This window comes from Wasmannia auropunctata, unplaced genomic scaffold (genome assembly GCF_000956235.1).
Source record: "Wasmannia auropunctata unplaced genomic scaffold, wasmannia.A_1.0 LD336076.1, whole genome shotgun sequence".
Lineage (NCBI taxonomy): Eukaryota > Metazoa > Arthropoda > Insecta > Hymenoptera > Formicidae > Wasmannia > Wasmannia auropunctata.
In genome coordinates this window covers 1690850-1717544 of record NW_012026814.1, presented here as the reverse complement: position 1 = coordinate 1717544, position 26695 = coordinate 1690850, and the positions used below count along the sequence as shown (strand labels likewise).

The 26695-nt window shown below is 43.3% G+C and overlaps 1 protein-coding gene and 1 long non-coding RNA gene across 3 annotated transcripts in view; one reads left to right on the top strand and one right to left on the bottom strand.

The window, feature by feature from the left end:
* On the bottom strand, window positions 1-2330 carry LOC105449223. The gene is made up of 2 exons (XR_974314.1): window positions 2181-2330; window positions 1-204 (listed from the first exon to the last, which is right to left on the bottom strand). It is a non-coding gene; the product is annotated as an uncharacterized LOC105449223 (long non-coding RNA).
* Window positions 2331-5422: 3092 nt separating this feature from the next.
* The window catches only part of LOC105449222 (protein N-terminal asparagine amidohydrolase), a 50393-nt gene continuing 29120 nt past the window's right edge, over window positions 5423-26695 (top strand). For both annotated transcript variants that reach the window (XM_011688244.1, XM_011688243.1), the window contains exon 1: window positions 5423-6169. The gene's annotated coding sequence lies outside the window, so the exon portion shown is untranslated. The remainder of the gene's footprint in view (window positions 6170-26695) is intronic.

The window sequence follows — 26695 nt, the reverse complement described above, 5'->3', positions numbered from 1 at the left end:
TTCTTTTTCCTCTATCCCTCTGACTAGATCGTTGACGAGCGAACGAGTTGCGTTACGCGCGTGTTAATCGCTTATTTAGGTACCGACACAAATGAAGGACGAGCGAATTTGCGTGTGCGTGTGTATGGGTTAGTATGTTTTAGCCACTGCGCGCCTCGGCGGAATCCTGATTTAGCGGAAAACTGGAGGAACCCGCCACCAGATCTGAAAGAAATTAGAGACACCGGAGGCAATTCTTTGCTAATTCCAATCAGCTTTATTCGGCATTAAATTGCGGAAGCCCATCGATAATACCAGTCTCATTTGTATTTACGGATGTTAGATAATAAACGGAGAGATGTTATGGCGAGGTAAGCATTAAGACATTTACGACCCAGATGCATATCTGATTAGTTATCATTATTACGAAACTTTCTAATTTCTAAATTAGTACTATAAACATAACAAAAGATATAAAATTTCTTTTCACGAGTGAATTTTTAATTAACATCAAAATTATTGTTTTAAAAATTGTGACGAATACGGTCTTAATATTTTAATAATGCTCACAAACGCCTAATAAAGAACTAATTACTTTAAGTAATGCAATTTTACGTTACGCGCCGCGAAATATAATAATTATTTCTTGTTCATTTTATTTTTGAAGCTTAAAAAATTATGACGAATATTGCAGTTTTTAATATTTTAATCATGATCGCCTAATAAAGAACTAATTAAACTTTAAGTGATATAATATTACATTATGCTGAAACATATACTAATTGTTTCTTGTTCGTTTTATTTTAAAACCTAATCCGACTTTTTTCTCGCATTCTATGAAATTATTCAGACCTAAGAGCGCGTCTCGAAGGCGGACTTCTATCCAAAGTTTCCACCGCGGGGAAGCGGAGCGTGCGAACGCGTTAAAGGTCCATTAAAATTTCACACGATTGACGGCGGGACACCTTGTACACGAGCACATGCACGCCGAAGGCATTGATCGCGGAGGGCATTTACATCGCGCGATTGAAAGCTCGCGCGCGGTACTTCACGTGACCCGATCTGCTAACCGCGCCGATCAATTTTTGTCACCGTCGGCTGTCACGGCGTGCGACGGCGGCGTGTGGTGTGCTTGCGGGCGAAAAGTGGAGCAACCTGAGGAGCAGAGGCACGGCTAACGAGAAATATAAAGCGCCGGCGATGCTTCGTTAACAGAATCGCCTCGCGCTCGAGATGCAACGCGAGAAGACGTTAAGACTCCCCGCGAAAGTTTGTTAAAGCTACAGACGATGATCAATGTATATTTTCTGTTTAACATTTCTATTTAATGTATATATCTCTTAAAAAAGAAAGGCATAACTGATCAATTCAATTGTATCTATGCGTTGCAATCAAAAATCAGGGAAATCTAAAAGAATGCTATAAACTTGGAAAAAATTACAAATCAATTATTTTGATCGCTCTGGTAGTTTTAGAGTTAATTGAATAGGATATTTATGATATATCAGATACACTTATTTATCGTAGAATTTAGTTTACAAACAGGCTATTTAGTTTACAAACAGATAGCAAAGTAATTAGTTAGATTCTCAAGTTTTTTCACAGCAATTAAGGAATGTTGCTCACAATGTTGATTCTACTCAGCAAACTGTATCGCAAGGTAATCACAGGATAAAGGAGGAAAAACAGAGCCGTAAACAAGTGTTTCACGAACATCGTCGGGAAAAGTCCCTCGGCCCTTCAATTCTCATTACTTCGTTCTCGATCTTCGGCGTTTTCCTCCCCTGCTCCTCGGCGTAGCTCGCGATTCGGTAAACGCGAATGACCTCCTCCGGTCTTCCTCCTCGCCCGTATTATAGATTAGGCTTTTGAAGCGTGTGCGACGCACATGTACGCACGCACGCACGCACGCACGCACGTCACGTCACGTCACGTCGCGTGCGGCACTCACACACACATACACACACGCGCGCGCGCGTCGCTCCCGTTTCTCGCCGTGACACGGATCTGTGCGCATTGAACTTACCAAAAGCCACGACCGGGGATCGCGCGAGGATTTCGTCGATCGCGCGCCGCCCGCCGCCGATGGTTAGTTACCCGCCGCCACCGCCGCGCCGTCGACGCCGTCGACAGGTGCGAGGCCGCACACGTGTGATTACACCTCGAAACGACTCTTCGCGTAACGCGGCCTGCCTACTCACCGGACTCGACCCGAGCGGGCGGCTCGCCCCGATACTCCACGCCGTCTTCACCGGGGAGGGGAGGGGACGAGAGGTTGCCTTGCGGTGCGCGTCTCCGGCCCGACCCTACCCTCCGGTCGCCATCTTCGATGCGCCTCAAGCTCCGCCGAGCTGAGCTGAGCCGAGCCGTGTCGAACGGAACGCGGCTTACGCGGCCGAGAGCTGAGACGTGCCGGCGAGCGAGCTCAGCGAGCGACGAGCCCGGCGGAGCTCCAAGGGGGGTGAAGTCGCGGCGGTGGCGGTTGATAGTACGGTCACGTGACGTCCGATGGCGCGACGATGCACTCTCGCGACGAAATTACGAAGAGCCCCATAGATTCTCGTTGTTTCTTTCCCCCTCGCTGTTTCTTTTCTTCCTCATTTTTCATGGTTTTTGATAATTGAGAAGTTCGTCGACTGAATCCTAAATCCTCGTATCCGTTTTTCATTTTCCGCAGATTTAGAAAAACTCCTTATGTTTTCTACGGATAGTCTGAAAAAAATTAATTTTCATGATAAATTTCCTTGATTTTTCACATTGGTTAATTAAACTATATTATAGTTCAATGCCAACAGTGCATCAATCATCTCTTTCGTAAGTCGAACGAGATGCAATAAGAAATATAATTTCAGCAAGAAAGTTATATTTTTTAAAAAATTCGTCATATATATTTCCTCTCGTTATAGTTATTATAACGAGAGAAAATGTATATGCCGAATTTTTAGGAAATATATATGCCGAAAGTTATATTTTTTGAAAAATTAGGCATATATAATTTTTCCGAATTTTTCAAAAAATATAACTCTCTTGCTTCATTCTCGATTCTCGCTGAAATTATATTTCTTGCATCTCCGACTTACGAGAGAGATGATTGATGCACTGTTGGCAACAATCAAGTAAGCATTAAGTGTAAAGCGTACGTGGAATTGTCAGATATGGGCTCAGACGTGTTTATTAATGATAAGAATAAATAAAAAACTTCATCGTGGCAAGCATAAATGGGATATCACGCGCTTAATGTAAATGATCGATGGAAAGGGATAAATAATAAAAGCACGCCGCAGTAAAACTTTAAAATTCATTATCGCCGTTATATCTCTGTAAAAACATTTTCGAACCGAGTGCAAAATATATAGCTTCTTTGAAGAAAACAGGCACCATTGGTGAGTATACAATAGATTCTTATCAGTTAGTTCGATCTTGTTTTTTCATGCGTGCAAAATACGGGCGACTTCGGAGCTATCGAAGTTCCGATTTAATTCAGAGTGATTTCGATAAATCACGTAAATTTCGCCAATTAACTTAATCGGCGATTAATCTATCAAGCGGTATTTATGGTGTTTTATTGACGTGGATAAAACTTTTTATTATTAAACGCATGAAAAGAAAAGTCGAATAAACGGGAACGACGTTAGGAATTACGTTATTACACAGAAATGCTAGAAATGTTGCTATAAACAATAATTTTGCCGTTGATGAATTAGCGATCGTCGATTATTGATAAGAATTTGACCAAACTCACTTTCAGCCGACAGAATCGCTTGTTGAAGGTACAATGTTAAAAGTGTAACATACGCTCTTGCTAATCTAATCTCTTTTTCCATCGGACGACAAAACATTGATAATTCTGTGGCCGCATTAACGAAATATATCATTACTTGACAAGTTAATTGCCGACTATATACGTTAATCAGACGTATTTCGTCGAAGTCACTTTTGATGATTCTGCAAAAAAAAAGCCTACAATTTTATAATCAACGTATAAACTATACGTGTAGACGGGAAGAATCCACGTTCGCAGAAAATAAACGCAATATGCAAGCCTAGGTGAACGAGGAAATGTTTTAAGGTCGAGCTTGAAATCGCATTAGCTCTCGGTTCCCGCGATGACTCACTTTGTCGGGCTTTTACAATGACCGCCGCGAGTTTTATTGCGTGTGGGACACGTGTGTGGGACCCGTAATGTTCCCCTCGTGATCAGCGCTAATGACTCTCACGTCATTTTGCTCTGAGTTTACCGACCTACTTTCTTGAATGGAAGTTAGAGTAGATATATCGCGGGGCGATCAGTAATCCGCTTTGGACTTCTTATCTTATCATCGTCGCTGCTCTAACTGTCTTTATCGTTTGCTCTTTTTTGGTCACATTTTGTTACACTTTCTATATTTAACATGAATAAAATGAGGAGAAGAGAGAGAAAGAGAGATAGAGATCTACTATAGCTGTGTGTTCATTATAATGATTACTGTATTCGATTATCTTTTACGAGATCATTCACGTGCTCGTGTAACGTTTATATATTGATTCTCAAAATAATAAACCGTTGATGATCGACCGTTCCACGATTAGATTGTTCGAGGGAATTGTTGTTCCGCACATCTCCTATCTCGGCAATTTCGATGGTCCCGGTTTATCCGTACCGGTGGCGCGGCCGCGTCGTCGCCGCGCGGGGACTCGCGCGCGATCACGACCGATCAGTGACTTGAACGCCAAAAATCCGAAAGCTCGCTCGGCGAGATCACCGAGTCGCATGGTGATTTCAACGCTTTAGGGCCCGATATTTTCGTAGCCAGTCGAAATGCGATCCGCGAGTCACGTTCGTCGCGCGAACGCCTCGGTTCACGTTACCGCGAGTGGATCGGACGATAGGAGGGAAGCGTTGTGAACGTGTCGAAAAGAGAGGTTACCTATCTCGGCAAACGCTTAGATACGCGAACAGGCTGACCGTTGGCGCAAGATTAATCCGTAGGGATCGAAAAAAATCTTCCGGAGTGCGATATCGGGATAAATAAATGACGACATCGAAATTAAGCCAACTCACGTGTGTTCGATTCAACAAGATTTGCTTCTTGTATACGTTTTACAACGATAAGAGGAAGTTGCACTTTTGCCAAATCAGAGCGTGAAAGGACACGCGGGCGCGGATCGCGTGACGTTTATTAGATTACAGTGAGTAACCGAGTGTGACTTCGAATGTTCGTGACAAGTCGGACGGAGATAAGGGATTTGTCGTATGTGCCGCGGGTGTTGCATAGTCGATAACTTACCAACCAGTTTCCGTTGATAAGTTATCGACTACACTTACCGACCGTAAGTATTGCAAATAAGTCTGCGCGACCGGCGCGAGATGGCAGCACTATGCCGCTTACTTCGCCGCGCCGCCGGGCGACGATCCAGTCCACCGCGGATTCGCTCGGGCGAGCCCGAGCGCGGCCGAAGTCGCGCGAACGCGAAACTCCAAGAGCGGTGCAAACGACGGAGTGAACGTAAACGCGCTCGGGCAGTGCGCGCAGCGGACAGTGCAGCGGGCGAGCGAGCGAGCGAGCGTTGCTACGCCGGGTTTGTGGATTTTGCCGATTTTTGCGCGGCTATCAGCGGAGAGCGCCCTACTCTCTCGGCGGCGCGTGAAAGCGGTGCTTCGTGAGTGACGCCCCTAAGCACGATCACGCCTCGCGCGCGTATCTCTCGTCGCGCTGTTTCGCTCCGTCTATTTCTCCTCTCTCTCTCTTACGAAAACACGAGAGCTTTCTTTCTCTCTCGCACGCTCGCTCCGATCTGTCATCCTTTCTCGCGTTCTCTCTCCCCCCCCCCTTCGCGCGCTCAGGATCCGCGTGTTCGTCTCTCTTTTCCCGTCGCGGTACGTTCGATAATCGTACACTCGCAGACAAACGACACAGCGATCACGACACGCCGCGCCGGTGTGACGTCCGTCGCGACACTCTCTGACGTTTTTGCCTTCGATCGCGGCCGCGTCGCGTGTGCACCACCAGTTGCGTGTTGCGTAACTTGCATTTTACAGCAGCCCGCCGCCTCTCGCGCGGGTGCATCGGCCCTCCTTCTGTCCTCCCTCCCGCGCGCCCCGTCCTCGCCACTCCGAGCCCACGCCACTCCACTCCACGCTCCACGCCGAGGAGTTCGGGCTCTACGGAACCTTGGGGATCTGACGTTTCGAGCGCACGACTTCGCTTTGGTGAGTACGCTTTTGTTTTTTTTTTTTTTAATCTCGTTTCATCTCCTTTCTTCGTCCTGCGCGCGCCCGTAATTCTCTCGCCTCGCGTCTCGAATCTTGGCTCGGCTGTTGCTTTCGGGCACTTGCTTTACGCCGTCGGAGATTTCATCCGAACACGTACCAGCGTGTAGTTCGCGGCGTGTAGCAGAGCTGCCAGGGAAACCGAATGAGAATTTGTCGTCGACGATTGAAGACTCGCGAGATTTACATTAGAAAAGATCGTGTAGATTGTATCTTGGTGTATTGTCAAGCGAAATGCAAGTAGGCTGCGCCAAATGTACATTCAAGTGATTCATTTCTTATTGTTAATATTGTCATATCGTTTCATAATCGAGGCCCAGAATTGTGTTGATTTCAGCTGTGCTCATTCTTTCGTTTCTTTCAACGTTCGTTTGACCGCTCTATTTCCAAATAATAACATCATACGATTGTTCGCTGTTATTTTTTTATTTAGAAGTTTTTATCGCATGTAAATTTCTAGCAAACTTTTAATTTCTATTTTATGTTTTATCGCAATGCTCTATATATATATAATTTTTTTTTTAATGTCTTTAAAATAAGTAGTCCATTAAAAAAAAAAAAATAAATAAAATAAAAGATGCGAGGCAAGAGAACGGAACGCAAGTCGAGCAAACTCTCGTTCCGCTTTTATATAAATTTAATTTGAGAACGGTTTAAATATATATTGATAGCGCCGTAATTTTGCGATCGATCGATCGCGGTATTTTTCTCGATAGCCACGTTTTTACGGCGTTTAAGCACGAATAACATCTCGCGGTCTCGCTCGCTCGCGTATCTGAATATGCAACGGAATCACAATGATGTCGAAAATGAGTCGGTGTTGGGGAAGTAATGACGGGTTTATATGGGAAGAGAAAGAACTGCTTTTATTATAGGACGCGCGTTTTTGCCAGAGCACGACCGAGGGGGAGTTTGCTCGTCGATTCGATTTCGTGGAAAGCATAACGAGCGAGCGTCTCCGAAGCGATTTGAGATACCAGAAAATATGTTTTACATTATCGCAAAAAGATAACGTATGTGCAACGTTGTATAGCGATAAGCAGCTTGGATTTAGATTTTTATGTTCTGAAGAATTAAATGTGTATTATATGTGCGGCAATATTATATTACAAAAAGTTAGAAATTATTGATGTTTTAAGGTAACAGCGATTGCCTAAATATGTAAGAAAAATTAAGAAATCTGAGCTGCAGCATACGATGAAATAATTTGAATAAATTTGTCTGAATCTTATAGGCTTTTGTTCAAACAGTCGCAGTTTCTTTCTAAATGCGGCTATCATCGTTCGGACATCTTTTGAAATTTATAAAATTTAAATTGTGAGAATCTCTTTAATTGTCATATATTTTAATCATTTTGCGTTAAAAATGTAACAAATATATATTTAAAAATAATGCAGATTCTTTTGTTCCTTAAATTAATTTAGAATATCGATCGCGTTCGAATTCTGTTTAATTCGTAAAAGTTCTTTTTTTTTTTAAGTAAAACACCGAGATTTATTTTTAACTCGACAATCTCATGTTCGTATTAAACAATAAAATTATTAAATTCGATTTTTTGCCCCCGCGAAATGGCAATTAATTCCGAGCGCGATTTAAAAGTCAAAGTCTTTTACGATGCGTTGTGCAATCGCGCGGAGACGATCGAGTTGACAAAAAAAAATTCATTCTATATTTTATCGCTTTATATACTTTAGCATCGAAGATATCGCGCTTCCGTAACTTTGCTTGCGAAATGTTCGTCCTAATCGTAAATCACGCGTATACGCTCGCACGACAAAGAAACTCGCGGCGCGTACAAATAACGAAATAAAAAAAAATAAAAATAAATAAGAAGCGGACCGTATCGTCAACTTAGAGATACACGCGTACTTTCGGCTCGTATACTACCGCCGAAAAGTTTTCAGACGTCGGCGGCAGCGAGGGCAGAAAGATTCCCAGCAGCAATAACAAGAAATTTTACGAGTGAAAAAAGCCCTTTGAGTCACTTTATACGTATTTCTTTTACGTGCGTGTATATAGGTATATATTTACGTGCTTCGTATTCGCCGCCAGTTTTTTCCGAATATATATGTAACTCCCTCAACATATGAGCTTTTATCGTATGTACGTCGGGAAACTTTTCGAGGATAGTGTACGTGCCGACGTACATACACAATGGCAAACGCTAGCCAGTCCTCGTGTCGTGACACTGCAATGGCACTTGCATATGCAGTACGTTCGTCGACATGAAATTATCCAGTGGCCATCCTTTCACGCAGTCCCTTTCGTGCCCCTTTTTCCTTTCTTCCCCTTCGCGGCCAGAGGAGAGGAAACAAAGGGAAAACTTCATTACCCTCGTCCGGTCTCGTAAATCTTCGTGCGCACCGCGAGAATTTAGATTTTTGTTGTTTTTTTTTTATATAATACTAACTTTGTACACGCGGAGTTATCGCTTAAATTGTTTTTGTACGACTTCCTTATATCTTAAGCTTTGCTAGTTAGGGAATATAACAGGTGCTTTAAAATGGCGCTTAAAAGTGAAAAAGTTATTTGAGTTTAGCATCAGTTATATAACATTACTTTTGCATCTTTGATAAATTTATTGGACTTCATTGCTTTTCGAGATTTCTCGAGAGCTCGAGCTCCCTCGCGCAGCTGCCTCCCTCCTAAAAATTCGGGAGATGCGTCGCGAATAAATTTGTCGACGAGGAAAGAAGAGTTAATTATCGTAATCAACGGCGATCCGCGCTGTCCCGTACGAAACCGGAAGAAAGGGCACTCCGACGAGCAGCGGAGTGCAAGTACTTAACCTTGCCGCGACTTTCGAACCTCCGATCGAGCGGGGTTCAAGGGAAAGGGTTATTAAAAGGCTTCCCTCTCCCCCTCCCCTCCCCCGTTTCTTCCCCTCCCTCCCATCACTCGAGCAGTCATTAAAGGCGGAATCGAATTGACCCACTGCATGTCGGTTGCGGTTCGTAGTGTAACGTACGTCTGTGCCGCTGCGTCTATGGCAGCATCTCTCGCGTCTCTCGCCGCTCACACGCTGCGATCGAATTTATTATAATCATCCGGCCGGAGGTATCGCGAACGCACGCGTGTATATGCGTATATGATGATTCAACTCTCTCGAGCCAGTCCTTTTTCGCTGCGTGAAATTTATAGGAAGCCATATGCTTGATCAACCGCTTACAGAAAAGCGCTGCACCTTTGATTAATAGACGTCTAACGCTCCGCGAAACATTTTAATCTGTTGAAATCGGCTTTTTTTTCCCCCGGGACGTTACACTTGACAGATCTTTCTTTACGAGGGATTAATTAGTCGTCATTGAATTAAGGAGAAGAGCCTGAAATATTTATTCCTATCACGTCGCGATGTCGCGCGACGCGAACTTTCCTGCCTAAACAATTCTCAAAGTCATGGAAAAATTGCTCGCGCGCGTTGCCTTAATTCCTCAACGTTTTTTTTTTTTTTTTGTCAATGACTGCACCCTCGCCCCGTAGACGCACGTTACATTGCAGGTAATAAGGTAGAATCATCGGACGAGCGGATAATGGGCAAGAAGGGAGGGGAGGAAGTCGGGAAGGCTGCCGTGGAATGATAAACACAGCTTTTGCGTGTACTTAAAACGCATGTGCGTGCGTGTGCACGTGTGTGCACGGTGCGCCCGCGTGTGTGTATGGCAAGGGGGAGGAGCGGGTAGGTGGATACGATAGAGCGCGCGAGGAAACCGAAGGGAAAAAGGTAGAAACGAAAGGGCGGCGTGCATGATGGGATAAGTGCACGTCTCTGACAAAATACCGGGGCCCGCTTACGCGCGCACACACACACACACATACGCGCGCACGCACGGACGCACGCACACAACGGCGGTGCCCCGATCGACAGTCCCCGAAGTCGTATTTATTAATCATTTTCAGCGAGCGCCGCCGCGGCTTAATTCGCGCGCGCAACATCGTGGAACCGACAATTTCCGCGCCGGCCGATTACATTCGCGGCATCCGCCGACGGATTCCGGCTCTTCCCGCGCGCGGCCGCGGTTTCACCGACAGCGACTGCATTCGTGGGAATCGCGATCAATCGGCAGTCAATCCTTGCCGCGAACCTGTTGCACCGAGTTACATCCGAGCACGCGAGAACTCGGGACGAAGAAGAGTTGAGAGAGGTAAAACTTTTTATCGCAGCGTCCGATGCCATTCCCGGGGGTGTCGGGTGTCGACGCCTTTGGAATTTTCGAGATATCCTCTTGAAAAATTGTCGGGATATCCCGCATACAAGAGCGCTTATAGATAATATAATCTAGTTGAGCATTGGAATAATATTTCAAGAAATTCAAGAAATCGAGATACTTCGAATGCTTTTAATACACTTCACGGATTTTTATTGCTGTATACAAAATAATTAAACAAATAAGTAAACAAAATAATTAAACTTTCAGATTAATTGCGATCGTATAGGTTGTAAGAGAAACACGTGAGAAATGTGATTTACACATTCTGAAGACAGATGTATTTTACATCGTTTATAGACGTAAAAGATAGAACTCATCCACTGCACTTTTGACCGCCGTATAATCCTGATTCATCCGGTATTCAGCCGGAATTAGTTTTCACGATCTCCACGATTACGATCACGTCGAGCGTAAAGTCTAAAGAATAGCGTCTTTCTCTCTACGCGCGTTTGCCGAGTACGCGCCGCCGTGCGCTTTTTGCCTCGCGAGAAGGTGCATCCGACGTGAACGGTATCGTGCCAATAATTGTGCGCAACTTAAGTACACGCCGGTGCTTAAGGACCAAGGAATTGCGAAATAATGAACGCTTCTCCGGGCGAATGATTAGAGGAAAAAAAAATATTAGCGTCATTAGAATCAGCGACGGACGACGTACAGGCCAATCCCGTTGCATTGCGACGTAGAATTTTACAATTGCGTGGTCATTTGTCTTAAGACCACGTATGGGACACTTCTCTCCTCTGTAATCAACATTTCTTTGCCTTTTTTTTATAGATACTGCGTTATTTTGTGTCTGTCAAATTGTCTTTCGTATAAGTAAATTTTCTTTTTTAGTAGAAATAAATTCTAATAAGAATGATTGATCATTGTGTTTTTGCGTAACACAATCGGCAGAGAGAGATTTATAGAACGGTATACCAAATGTGCAAAAATATAAATTATATTGCAATAATGTAAATCAATGGTACGCGATGCTGAGGAAGCTCCCGGTCGACTTTTAAATTGCAAATTTATTTATTTTTTAATTACGATGATAAATATTCCGTTCATATAGCTTAAGCTGTAAATTGAATCTTCGAAATTATTTCGCATTTACTGTCAAATGAGGCTTCTATTTTTATTCGCATTTTTAAACGAATTTAATGCGATCTGCAGTTATATTAACGTAAAAATGTGTATATTGGCTTAGTGATCTCGCGTTACACTCTTTCTCTCACACGGTGAATTAAATGCAAGAATATTGCATAAATTCGCGCTGCAGTGAACGAACGCGCTGCACGGTGATTCGAATGTTATACGATCGCTGCGGATGTTGCATAAAAAAAATAGTATTGCGGTTGACACTTTTACAATATCTATCGTTCATGTTGGTGTATCAAGGTAACCACTCCTTTCTACGTCATAAGCAGCTCCGCGTGGCGCAATTTCCGTTTTAAACTTCTTTAAAAGGCTAATGCGCGCCTTTTTTTATTTACTATTTACACAGATAACGCAGATAAATACGGCCGCAAATTATTTGCCATATCTCATGCAGATCCGACTATAATACAAGATGCAGTTTGCGCATTAATCTCTTTCCAGAATACAAACCTATAGGCCGTGCATTTTCGCTATTTCATATTTTTAACTGCGTGTGTTTAATTGAATTTTTGTGTCTCCTTAATCGTCATAGAGCGGTGATTAAAGAGACTTAATAACAAAAAAAAATACAGAGGGCATCGCACGCTCGTAATAAATCTTGACGGTGAACACAAACGCGATAGCGTACGATCGGAGCTACGGTCCCTTTCCTCTCGCGGCCCCCTCGAGGGGACGATAACTCGCGTTAATTTGACAGTTAATTAGCGCCGATCGGATCGATCGTACGGTTCGCGATGCACTTCCGCGATTAGCCTTTTTTTTTTCCCTCGGAGCTGCCCGCTGCGTTTACTTTGCCGTTTGTGATTCGCTATTAATTTCGCTACGACGGCCTAAGTATGTTGTAAAGATGGATGCTTAATGTCATGTCTACATCAAGCTTATTCGCGGATATAGAAGAAGACTATTTTCGCTTTAGGAATTAAATATATTTTCAACTGAATTTTAAAAGTATCCGTCTGTTATAGTAGGTTTCAATGAATTTCTATAATTTTCGATATTACTATATATTTGACGAAGAATTACTATCTTTTTTTCAATTTTAGTAAAAGAAGATAAAGATACTTTGAATATTACAAAATTTATTTGAGAAATTACACCTGTTTCCTAATACAATTCAAGCTGAAATAATTTTGACGTTTAGAAATGAATGATTTTCCTCTCGTAAAGAAATGAGAGAAATGAAGATTTTTTGATTTCGAGATAAACGGGATTCTCGGCCGATACTCTTTAATTAATAAAGTTAAATCACCTTATCTCCCGGCCCGTCGGCGAATTTATTCGCTCGGCGGTGCGCACGAGATTGCGAAGATTTCTTCCGATACGGCCGCGCGCGCACCGCATGAAACCGTGCTGCGGCCGCGGCAGCGGCGCGTTATAGCAATCCTGAAAACTTCCGTCATCGCCCGCGGCGGGTATTAAGAATGTCGTTGATTAATCCCACGTTGCCTTTTTTCAGTTTTACACTCCGCCATTCTATAAATAAAAGACGCCGCCAGACGCGGCGGCGGTACTTGAACCCCGGTGGGTGTGCGCCTCTCTCCACGCGGTTCTCCATTTCCACCCCCGTCCCGCGTCCCCCTCGCACCTTCGCCGAGAAAGCACCACGGCAATGGGAAAGCAACGATAGTTAGGATCATCGGAATTTCTGATCGGAGAAATTCCTGGGGATATGAGAATGAGAATGGATCAGCGTTGAAACGAACGTCAGAATCCGGGATGCGTTTAATTAACCTTCGCGTCTCGCGCTGACCTTATTCAACATTGTAAATCTAACTCGATTACGAAAATTGGAACCTTTCTCGTTGTGCACTCTTCATTACGTTGCGGGGTGCATTGTTCGGTTTTAATTCACTGATACACTTGGCTATACGCCAATGTACGGGTTAGAAAAAGAGAAATACGGTTAAAGATTCAAACGCTAATTACATGTGATTTATTTAGCGGAGTTTTAAGAACCTAATAACGGCGCGATATGGCAAACATGTTTATTGTTTTATTCATCGGCCCGACAAACGCGCTCGCTGCCGTGATCGACATTAACAAATGATACCCATCACTGCGAAGATTAGCGTCGGCAATCCGACGATTATAAACTTGTATCGTTCGATTTCGGACGTGGAGCTTGGATTAATGGAGGTGAATTTATGCCTAAAGTCAACTTGAAATTGGATGACGGAGATTGAATGATACAGTTTATTTATTTATTTGCCATAGTTCTTCATCGATATTATCATTACTTGATTTAGTGGACTCTCGTTTCTTTGAGAAAAAAAGTTTGAGTTTAATTTAATTTTTTCAATTTTCGGATTTATTATTGGATTTGATTGGATAATGCATGCTCTTGCGTTGTGTATTTTTTTTTAATTGGTGAGATAAAAATAGGATATAGGATATTACTATTATAGGATAAAAATAGGATATAGGATTTATTTCCTTGGACATTCTACTTTCATGTGCTAACAAGTTGCAGAGTTTCTTGAAAAATTAAAAAGCTGGTCAAGTTTATAGAAGGAATGATTTATCTTGAGACACTGAATTCTAACGATAATTAATGTGACAGGGTAAACGAATGATATCGGAAGGCAGACCGTGTGCGTTACATATGAAAAATAAAATGTTCAGAGCCGTCAACCGATGGTCATTTACAAATTGTCATTATTTCCCGCGTGATTCAATGTTGACCTAACCCCGCTGGCCACCCGGAGGCGTTTGTCAAAAGTTCAATCTTTCAAATTGATTTACGATTGTTCTCATGAATGTATGCCAAACCGGTTCGGGGAACCTCAGGAACACTTAGTCGGCCGGAAAGTTGATAATTATCGATTCCTTGATTTATCTTTTGCCGCGCACTGCTGCGCTCGTCGTCAGGAAGCGTAACGGAAAAAAAAGCTTTAAGCCTGATTAACGGGCGATGCGCGATTCGCGAGGTCCGTGAAAAATTTTTATAAACAAACGTCGAGATAAGAGAGGCGCGTGCGTCTCCGACCGAGCGGCGAGCAGCGGACTTCTCTCGAATATGGCAATATAAAATGGTCCTCCCGATGATTTGCGCGAGCTCACGTATGTATCCACCGGGTCCCTCTCCTCGCCCGGACAAATCGCCGGCTATTACTTTCCGATCACCCTGTACGTCCGCGTCTTTTTTTTTTTTTTTATTCGAGCACACCTCTACCTGCCTCGCGTTTTTATTTCGTGCGCACATAGAGTCGGTCCACGTGCACACGGGGCTCTTGCATATACGTGCGCGCTCTTGTACACCGGGGACGGTAATGAACCGGGTTGCTAGCTCGCTCGCGCGCGCGCGCGCTCGTAGTCGTGTAACCAAGAGCGCACACGTACACATATACACACAGGCGCATACACGTGCACGGCGAAACGTGCGAGACGGTGCACACGTAGACGCGATACAAGACGAGGCTCCAGGCGCGGTCAGATTAATGAAACTCATGCGAGCAGCGGCTCTCAAGTCCGTAAGATGCTGGGAAGAAAGCGCTCGTGACTGTTCCTCTTCGATTTCCGATATACGTTGCCTCGTATCTCAAAATGAACATCCTTTGTCGTCGAAACTTCCCACGTTAAATTTCGGAAAAGAAACTGTTTCGAAACTTGTTTGAGAAAAGTGAATGATAACGCTCGCGCTATAGGAAGCGAATTTTGGGAGACGAGAGATAAACCGTATGATTTGAATTATCTATCTTTTCGAAGACGGAGGAGTCTCACTTTTTGAGCGCGAATACGCGATATCGAACTTTGAGATGATCACTCGAAACATTTTATATGTGTCCTTAATTCTTTCCCGTACATTGTCTACTGGCGCCTAAATAATGATGCGCGAAATAAATGACACTCCACACACGTTCTCTATACTCTGCAGTTTCACAAACGGCTGATGCAGTTGTACCGTTATGCATAAATTTTGCGACGAGAGATTCTTGTGTGTACCGCCTAGAAAAGATCGGCAGGTACTCCTCGCGATCGCGTGGAAGCCGCCGTGATCGTTACAAATCTGCACATTGTGTTGCGGTAAACACACGCTGTGCGCCGCGCGAAAACGGCGAAAGGACGGGACGGCGCGCGGTGTAGACGTCCATTATTGTCTCGTGCATCGATCCTCGATGACGTGTTACGTGCAAACGCGCCGCTTTATCCCGTCCGAAACGGGCCGGTAATTGTAATTCGAACTCGCCCGGGAGAGACGCGCCGGCCGTTATAATACTCGCGCGAGCGTAAATCACGCCCGCTGCTGTACCTACGCCGCGAGGATTCGAGATGTTCCGGGAACGTCATTATCCGCCTCCTTATAGTTTCGGCGAAAACGCGCTCGGGCAGAGCTGCCGTTCTTGCAACGAGTTGGATGCGTTTCGCGAAGATTGCAAGCGCATCTGCAAAAGCAGTTGAGGTGCATTGAACATCACGATATTTGGAAACTAGCGGAAAAACTTAGGGAATGTATTTAGTATTTACATTGCTTAAGTTTTCGAAAAACGAAGAGGACGCGGTTAAGGTTCCATATAATATTTTCTTAATGATAATTGCTTGAATGATACTAAAATTTATTTCTTTGTAGTTTTAAAAATATATCTCTTTTTAAAAATAAATTTTATATTTCTTAGATTTTTTTTTATAGATCTTTGCGAACTCTGCTTCCAACTTAGTGCTGTATATATTATATTTTACTTTGATTCGGTATACAGAAATGTTCCGCTTCAATTTCGAGAAGATACCGCATTTTCAATTCCGACAGTCTCCTCTTAGCCGGAGCTAAGCCTATGCTAGTGTACGAATATGGACGCCCCTGCAACCATAACTGTATACTTTCACGTGGCCGCCGACTTTAATCGGAAGGTACTTAACCGAACCACGGTATAGAATTATAACCAATACCTCCTATTCCCATACTCGATGCTCGCTTGGAGAGTTTCCCACGACTTTGGTCTCTGTTCTTGCTCGACGTTTCCTATAACGAGAGACAGACGGGTGGTATGCAAATTTTCGAATTTTATCTAAAATCCGGTCAATGAAGTGCTAGAAGCATTAAATTTCACCGAGGAGCAGCCAATTTTCTCGCCGTCGACGATACTCTTCCATTAGATAATCGCTGAAGAAAAAATGACTGACTCTTGCCATTTGGACAGATAATCTTTTTTTCATGTATTTCCTGTTAAGTCCGCGATATTTCATCGAAGTGTCCAGTCATCTGAGAGATAGGGAAGTCGCATGTGTTTTACGATTTCAAAAGTCGGGAAATTAAAGTCTTTACGAGCCAGAGAATCGGAGCAGCCAATTTTCTCGCTGTCACGATACTCTCTCGTCAGAGAATCGCTGAAGAAAAAATGACTGACTCTTGCCATTTGGACAGATAATCTTTTTTTTTTCATGTACTTCCTGTTAAGTCCGCGATATTTCATCGAAACGTCCAGTCATCTGAGAAATAGGGAAGTCGCATGTGTTTCACGATTTCAAAAGTCGAGAAATTAAAGTCTTTACGAGCCAGGGAAACGGAAATTTTACGAGACGAAAAATCAACGAATTCGCAATGAAATAAAAAATTATGTGTATTAACTTTCGATCGACGATATTTATATTCTGCAAAATTTCAACCTTCGCCATTTGTCGCTCCTCACTTTTGCAAGTTTTAAAAGCTTCGTGAATGAATGACAGTACGCTTTTAACAGCGTTTCGCTTTTATCGCATCTCATCGTGACTTATCGGAGCGCACTTCGACGATACTTTCTAAAGCATTACATTGTCGTAACGTTCTCTGTGTAATTAGTACTTGTACCGGCAGTTGTTACTCGCTTATACTTGAGTTCGGCGGTTAGGCATTATGAATACTGGCGTTCTACCATCGTAAATGCTGTCTTCGTTTTTCCACGATCGGCTGTAACTTGTTCGATTCGTAGCGATCTGTCGATCAGAAAACTAATAAATTCGCAAAATCATAATTATTTATTGATTATTGAACGTACAGAGCAATAGGATTTCAGCTGAATGAAAGAAATTCGATAGTCAAGTCTTTCTCTTCGAACGTTCGTATCTGAAGTCAATTTTTTAAATGTGTCACAGAAAATCGATGTTTATAACATTCGAATTTGCGTAGAGAATGGACGCGCTGATTTTCCGAATACCACAATGGACCGATCGCTTTGCACAAGACGCGAAAAATTCAGACGAATTAAAAATCGAGCCAGCGAACTCCTCATCTTTCCCCTTCGCGCGTCTTCCTCCCGCGATCCCCAGATGGAAATCCTCACGAATTGCAGACGTGCACGCGAATCGCTGCAAAAGCCGTAGGAGAGCTAAGCCACGTGGAACGCCCTCGATCGAGGGGGTCTCCTGCATCAGCCGGGAACCGAACCTCTTCCCCGCGCGCTTTGAACTCTCTTGTGCCAGTCTCTCTCGGGCCTAACTTGAGTTAAAGAGACGCTGTTTATAGGGCCCGGCTAAGGAGAGGGTGTTAACCTTCTCTCCCGCTAGCTCACCTGCGATAGCTACTCTCGCCGGCCTCTCAACGGTACGCCATCGTTTTCCGTAACGTTTCAATTCGATACGCGAGTCCGCATCGCTTCCTCGTTGTCCGCGCCGCATCGCGCGAAACGCCGAATTTTTTTTCGACGGCTTCTCCCCCCCCCCCCTCTCTCCCTCGATCACTTTGATCGGCGTGCGAACGGACGTATCTCTCGGCGTGCTCGATGTATTCGTTGCTACCGCGTACCGAAGCAGTTCTGATCGAGCAACTTTGGCTGGACGTTACATCACCGATCTGACGCGAGACGACGAAGGGTCAGGAAAAGGAGAGGAAGGCATAGGGCATATAAGGCATAGGGCATAGGCTATTAATTTTTCCACTGAACGCAACATAACAAAAATTTTACGAGACTGATAAAACAAGTGACAAAATGGCCAAAAATATATAAGGACACAAAAATTGCGTTTGACATAAAGTTATATTCTAAAATTTTTATCAAATTTTTCGTAAGCGTAGCGAAAAATTCAAACATCTTTTAATCAATCAATTTTTAATTAATCAATTTCGATCGCTCGTTAGAGACTTTTTTCATATTTTGTAATTGAAATGACTGACTCTTGTACTCTTGTCGCTTTTTGTTACGTCTGAATTAATCGCCTTGCCTCTCTTTACGCAAGAGAGAACGGAGTGCTCTTGCCTAGCACTTCATTATTTCAGACGCAAGTGTATAAGTTCGTCTCGCCCGCAAGACTTTTTTCCGCAATCACCTGTCTCGGACGATTCGAGGAGGCGATGCGAACCTCCACCCTTTAATCGTCCCTAATGATTGGCTCTTTATGCGCACGTCGGAATTCGAATATGCTCGCGTGTGCACGCTACTTTGCGGCAATTGACAGGTTCTTAGATAGTGGCTTTCGATAACATTACGGACCCGTGTTTCTCTCTACTCGTCCGCGCACGAAGATCGATTAACGTGCCGCGACCATAACGATGAGAACGATGATATTCCGATGAATTTGACGAAGTAACGTCCGGCGTGCACGCGTGTCTCTCTTCGTACGTCGCAAATACTGATGATTCATTGCCCGAAGAATCGACTTTTCGCCTTGCGAAGGATTCTCGCGCCGCAAACGTATTAAATTTAAATAGCCCAGATAATTCTCTGAAACTTCTTTGATGATCGTGAAACGTGCGTGTGAATTCACGTAATTGCGATATAATCGCAGAGATGTGTGAGTAACTCGAATTTTATTTAGGAAGAGAACGAACGTAAGATTGATTAAGGGATTGATTGTTGCTTCGACACGGTGAGAGGATTAACTCCAAATTTCGTAAAACGAATATCGCTAATATCTATTTTCCACAAGTGCGGAATATCTTGTATTGACTATCCGTTTCTACTTTTCAACTCGATTCTTTCGAAATCCTCGGCTATCCGTTGCGGATTTTAATACCTACGTCCGTAATCACGCGAGATCTCTTCGTACTCTCGGCAGGATCGGCAGGAATTTTCGAGCCGCCGGCTATCGACGAGCAATTTACGTTATCCGCGGCTGAATAGTCGGAATTTTAAGCGCAATGCGCGGAATCCCGTGTGCCGGTTTCCACGTTCCGCATTTCGCGTATCAAGGGACTCTACATCAGACTAGGTTAATCCGGTTGGCTACGAGGAACCGAGGTGCAGGAAGAGAGAAGCACACAGAGAATGAGAGAAAGAGAGAGAGAGAGAGAGAGAGAGAGAGAAAGACTTATATCCAGAAGGCACACAGAATTTCTCTCTCGTGTGGAGCACACGAAACGAACGGCCGCGTATCCGCGCATAAATGTGTCTCCTAGAGAGACCCCAGAATAGTGAACGTATACGCCAGTATGGACTGCGTAGCATTCACGGATTCAGATACTAGATTCTGCCTTTTCAGAACAAACCACCTTGTACCCATATTAATTACTAAATTCTTTCCGTCGCAAGAAGCAAGATTTATTTCAATAGCGATCATACTATAGTCGAGTGTCTATGAAGTTAGCACATTATATTAATTTTTAAAAAACAGTAATAGTTCCAGTAACACTTTCCATAATTCTATTGTTCCCGATAAACATTAAAAAATGTTCTGCATTTTTAATATCAAAAAAATAAAAATTTTAAAAATGACGTGCAACTTCACGTTTCAGCACGGCCCATCTCTCTCTAAAGTACTATATCCCGTCAAATATTACATCTGTCAAGTGTTAATCTTTCGTGTTACTGAATTTAATTTAATTTTGAATTAATTAATTATTTCACTTTCGATTTGAATCATTGAAACTTTTGCCTGGACTTTGTCTTTTTCTCCCTTCAATGGGAATTTAAATTCTTTTAATTCTCTCGATGCACTGTGTACAACATAAAAAAATGTAATTACGATCTCTTCGTGCCCCCGTGATTTGCGAACACTACGAATTGAAATCATACACGGAAAGAACAATTTTGCTGAATCCAAATCTGAAAATAATTTTTGTTCAATAATCAAAATAATTTTGTGCGAAATTATTGCTAGAATATCAGAACATTTTATAGCAATTCTTATCAGTTTTAACCATCATTCCAACAAATTATTTCGATGATTCAGCAAAAAATTATTTTCAGATCTGCTTTCAGCAAAATTTTTAGACCTTTCGACAGAATTGTTCTTTCCGTGTATAGAGCAAGCGAATGAAATAACCTCATGCTTGTTACAAAGCTTATACACGCGATCAGAATTCACGCTACTCCAATTAAATGCTTTTAATACACGATGTAATACAGCGGTTTCATTTACTTGGCAAATATTTAACGCGAGATTTTAACACCGGTATGTGAATTGTCAAGGAACGCTCGTGTGTTTGTATATGCATGTATCTACCACGTGAAAATTGTTACATATCACGCGCGCGCGGAGAATTCACGCGGAATGCAGATCAAGGTTAAAAAATACACAGCACATCTGGACGCTGCATGCGTGCCAGTAAAAGCCGCATAATTTATGTGACGCAAATTCAAATAAAGCGGATGAGATTACGGGTAATTAATCAGGTATTTAATTAGGTATTTAATTTTTTACACAATTTTTTTGTGAAAACTTGTGAAAAAAGATACAGGTACTTGCGTTTCTTTAAAATCAAAGATAGGTTTGTAACTGGAAACGCAACTTGTAATAGCAAAATTGAATACATATTCTAAGATAAAACGTTTTCTTTAAGAATTCTTTTTATATATTTTGTTGCTAATTATTTGATAAAAAAATGGAAAATCCATGCTTATTGTGACGATTAGTTGCGTCATAGAAAAACATATACGCCTGACGAACGACGTTGTTTTTTAATTGAATATTTAAGTATTAAATACCGCATTCAAACGTTTGCCAGGACACTTGGCTCGAACGGCCTTGTTTCTAGCGTACGCAAACTAGGAGCGTAAAGTGGGACGTAGCGCAATTGCAACTTTAATTATTCACTGGCCTGTGAATTTCGCCGTTTAAGCCGCCCACTTTTTCAGCGCGGCGGCGATGCACCTGCGCGATGCACAAGTTGCGAGTGCATCCCGCAGTGTATATATAGTAAACCGCGTTTACGCTATCTTAAGTGTAAGGCTCCCTCGGTGTTACTGCAAGAGTTCGTATCGCGTGCATTAATCTTTATTGTATAAACTTCGTGTACCTATAATTTCACGTTGCAATTTGCTGGGTGAAGATGCATAAGTATAATCACGTCTTGTATTTTCGTGGCAACGTGTGCATTATGTACTTACGTGTACATGCCGTCTTTAAAACGAGACAGATAACATCGCTTAATTCTTTTCGATTACGCCGCGGCCTAAACGCCATTCTTATGTGACAATCTGTTTAACTTGTACAATATTTAAAATGTTTGAATGTTGTAGCACACAAATTTTTTCGAATTCCGATGTTTCGAAACAGTATATATTCTTTATGACGATAAAAATTATTTGCTTTCTCATTTTATTAAAACTTGCGTATAACTTACGTTTAAAAGATAAAATGCAGGTTAAAGCTTTGTCGATTGAAGCATCTGGATATAGAGGCCGGCCTGACGAAGATTTCTACATTAATTCTACAATAATCTTAATCTTAATATACTTTCTAGAATTTATGACCCTTGTTTGATCCCCGATTACGTATGCATATACGCGGCTTCACTATATACTTCTTTTACGAGCACGTCTTCCCTCGTATAGATCTCCTAACGAGGCGGCGCGGCGCGGCGTTCCAACAATTAAACATTACCGTTGTATCGCGATATCTGCACGTCGAGGGGTAAACTCGATGGGAAATCATCAGCGCGTCCCGCCGTTTCGACACGCCTCAGCAACGGTTTTCATAATCTCTCGACGACGGACAAACGAGTGGCCGTCGTGCGCTCGCGACTTTCGCGAGCGCGCATCCCATCCCGCGCCAGGAGGGATATACCATAGAAATCCGCACCCACGCGCGATCTCAAACGCGGCTACGTACTCTTTGGATGCACTCGGGGCACCGTATACTATGTACGATAGATACGTGCGCGCGCGCGTACACACATACACGCTTACAGGCGCGGCCGAGTGCGCCGCGTTATACTCCGGCGTATATACGGCCGCATGCACAGGCGGGCGCGTCTGTGTCGAGGAGAGAAGACCTGGCAACTGGACTCTCCCCCCCGGGGGCCTACATAAATCAGAAACTCAGGTTCAGGCCTAGCCCGAAGCACGGCCAGCAAGCCAGAAATTTAGATGCACCGGGTGTCCCCGAAGTAATTTCCCCGCGAGGCGAGTGAGCGGCCCACGGAATTGGGAATTAGGACGGGCGCGCGCGAGCGCGTTCATCCCTCCCCCCCTCCCCCTCCGTTTGGCTCATCTCGCGCGCGCCAGAGTTTCGTACGATAATTTCCACGCGACACCCTCGGCCGTAAATCAACCGGGTGGGTTAGATGCACTCGATAGTAGTCGCTGGCTAATTTTTTGTTGCATCATTTGTACGTACTGTAGCGATAAGTATTGCTGGCTGTTATGCTAAACGTGGACCTCCAGCACTAATAATTAATTTTATCTCTCTGAATAGCTTTTTAGAACATGATTAAACGTCCTAGAACGTTTGTGAAGAAAAAGTTCGCTCTAATGTCATTTATAAATTGATGTTCTTACACAGTCAAGAATTATATCGAAAACAAAGATATTGTTGTACATCTTTATTTTGCAGTGCAGAGAAAATTGCTCGTCGAACGTGGTCCAACCAGTTCTCACATTTCGTCCGGCTTTCCTGCGCGTATAATCTCGCTCTCATCCGTGTTTTATATGCCGAGCGTTTCGCAATTTTGTTCTAACCGCAGATCGCGATGTATCGGAGATGTTCGATACGGGCGGCGATCTCCATCTCGATTTCACGCGGCATTGATCGAGTGGACGAGAGAATGAGCGTTGCGGATTTTAACACCGTGGTAAAGGAAAAGCAGCTGTGAGCGTGTCGAAAGACACTTTCATGAGATAGTCAACTAACGATGCTCAAATGCGAGTCGTGCGATATCGATACTTCGGGGAGACTTGATATTCGTAATTTCTTGTACATCACACACGATTTAACACAACTCTGCGGATCGTAAGGAACAGCGTTGCATTTCATACATTCGATTTTCATACTTACATATATGCTCTGTGAAGTAATACAAAAAAATTGTTATCTATATTATATTCTGCAAACCGTAACGAACAGTATTACATTTTACACATTTGATTTTCATATACATGTTTATGTTCTATGGAGCGACACAAAAAATTGTTATCGATATTTTTACACGAGAAAGAGATGTGTAAAAGTTTTGTTTAATTTGGCGTCGGTCGCTATCAATAAAAATTGATTAAATCCATCAGCAGCGGAGAAAAAAAAGAGAATTCAGAGATTGGAATTAAAAACGGCTTCAGCGCTTATTGAATTATTGCGATTATCGACCATGTTATTTCCTATAGTGATCACTCGCGCGAGCGATATCTCGCTACGCACGGTGTTCCGCGGAAACATCCAAGAGATAAATGCGGCCGCGTGCAGCAGCATTCGCGGAATATATCCCGTTCCCCGAAAGAAAACGGGATGTGCGCGCACGAACATTCTGGCTTTTGCCATAATGCACGGTTGCACCGCTGCGCCCATCCTCGCCGCCCATCCCCTCGCGCGATAGCGGATACCGTTACATTATCGTCGGCATTGCCAATAAATGCAATTGTCTCGGCTCGTGACTTCGTTGCCCTATCGCGTATCGTTAATTCGCGGAGTACCTACCGGAAACAATCTTTTATCCTCTGTAATAGCCGTCGTTGTTATGCGTCGCACCGCGACGGAGCTTCAAGAGCGATTAAAGCTCTCCCGCCGAAGAATCGGTGCAAAGGCTGCGTGTTCATTGTTTCTTTTTATCTATACGAGAGGGGATTCTCAATAGCAAATTCCTTGGCGCACGGTATTAAAAATAATTCTGCATTTTTATCAACTTTATCGAAAATTTCTGTTAGAGACGGTTGCCCTCGAAGCGAATGTACTTGATAAAGATCAAGGAATGCATATCGTTTTTTATGTTTAGGTTTTACTATTTCGTTTTCTCTTCATGCCTTTTTTATTATATGAATATTTAACGAAATTAATTAATATGTTAGAAATAATAATTATGAAATGTTTTGTTAACCATGACAATATACGAACTCCAAACTTTCATTTATTCACTTATTCGCAAAAAAATGCACGTTTACCAGGCTCTGTACCATTCGTTGACCTTCTCCAAACATCGCTGAAATAATTATCGAAGTCTGACATAACTATACATTGAATTACATTTATGAGATAAATACGACCAAGGGAAAAAGGCTCGGTCGTTTGAATACGTTTATTCGTGGGGAGATAGAGTTGTAATATCGGAAATGAACCGTGGAGCCTGCACTTTTATCATCAGGGCACTCTTCGGCGGAGAGTCCGTTCATCAGGGTCGAAGCGGCCCGCTCGATTTTTTCGTGCTCGACTTTCGATTTCGACCGGCGAGGGGCGGCGCGGCGTGGCGCGCGGCGGGCGCGCGCGCACGAGCGAAAGAAAGAAAAGAAAAGTAAGAGAGACCCGGAAGGCCACCTCATCTTCCGCGAATTTGCCGGGCCACTGACTTCTTCGTTCGTTGCATAACGCTGCTCCTGTCGGCGGGCGACGTCGCGCGCGCCCATCGTCGTCGTCATCGTCGTCGCCGTCGTCGTCGTCGCCGTCGTCGCGGATGAGAGCCGCTGAATCGTAGTGTACCGGTTGTTCCACTCGTGGAATGCGGACCGGCGCGCTGTGTGCGTGTCCACACCGACGTGCGCACTCACATTGCACACACACACGAATGCACACGCACACAAAGAAACGTATACAAATAAATACATAGTGCTGTAAGCTATTCCTGCGGTACCCGGACTTGTACTGCGCGGCTTTCCCGGCTTTTGTTTAATTTAACCTGCTAAAAGCCATCGTTCCGTTTTCGAAACAATAAGAGTCTCGTACGTTACGAATGAGATAATTTTATATTAATAACTAATCTCCCGCTACCTGGCTTCATTTTCAAATCGCGGATGCCATACATTGTAATTATTATAGAATAAACGCGAAACCCAGAGTGCCTGTGCGCGCCGCCGGGGTTATTACGCTGCTGCAATGTATGCTCGCGTGCCCACATACATACAGATACCAGACGCGCTGCATGCATACGTATATACAGAGGGGCGAAAGGGACAGCTACAACTGCGCGTCTTTCACGTGTGCCGCGGACGCAAATATTGTTATTATTGTTTACGATCGACGAGGAGGTGCATCTCCGCGCGCGCGGTGCGCGGCGCTCGGTTCTAACTCACTCTTAAGAAAGCATTGTTTGCATTTCATTGCCTATGCGCCTTTGCGTAATACCGCAATACCGCCGCTTGCACGGGACGGCGGCCACGCTTACGAGTCTTACGACGATCCTTAATTCTAAGCGACAGAGCATGTGACAGAGACGCGAATACTGAGATGGATTTTCGAAGAAAAGAATATTTTGCACATTCGCGAATATAATCATGGTAAACTATAGTTAATTTACTTGCTCGTACTTCAAAGTTTAATGACACCCCTATACTATATCACGATATTTATAACATTATTTCAAATGAGAATTTAAAAAAATCTATAAAGTCTCATGTAGATATCGAATTGCAATTTTCTGACTCCTCTAAAGCAAGTGAGCGTGAATAAACGAATGAAGAATTTGGTTCAATGAGCGTGACTGAAGCAAATTGTTTATTCGTGTTTGTTCACGCTCGCTTGCTTGGATCGGGCTCAAGAGATAACTGGCAAGAATTATCTAAAGGTTGTTGTTAACAACGAATTTGGTGTAGATAAAGATGTTTCGAAATTATATCGCTTTTATAAACAAAGATTATCGCGCGCATATGCGAATGTAGATTAGAATACGATTTATTAATAGTAAGATTGTTACAGAAATAAAGAAGCAGAGTGTAGGCGTAAAAGAATTAAACGATAAAAAAATTACAACAGAAAATTAAGAAAATATTGTAGTGCATTCTTAGAGAAATGCAAGGAAAAAAAATTTCCACAAAATCCTACATGACTCCAATCTCTCTCTCTCTCTCTCCTC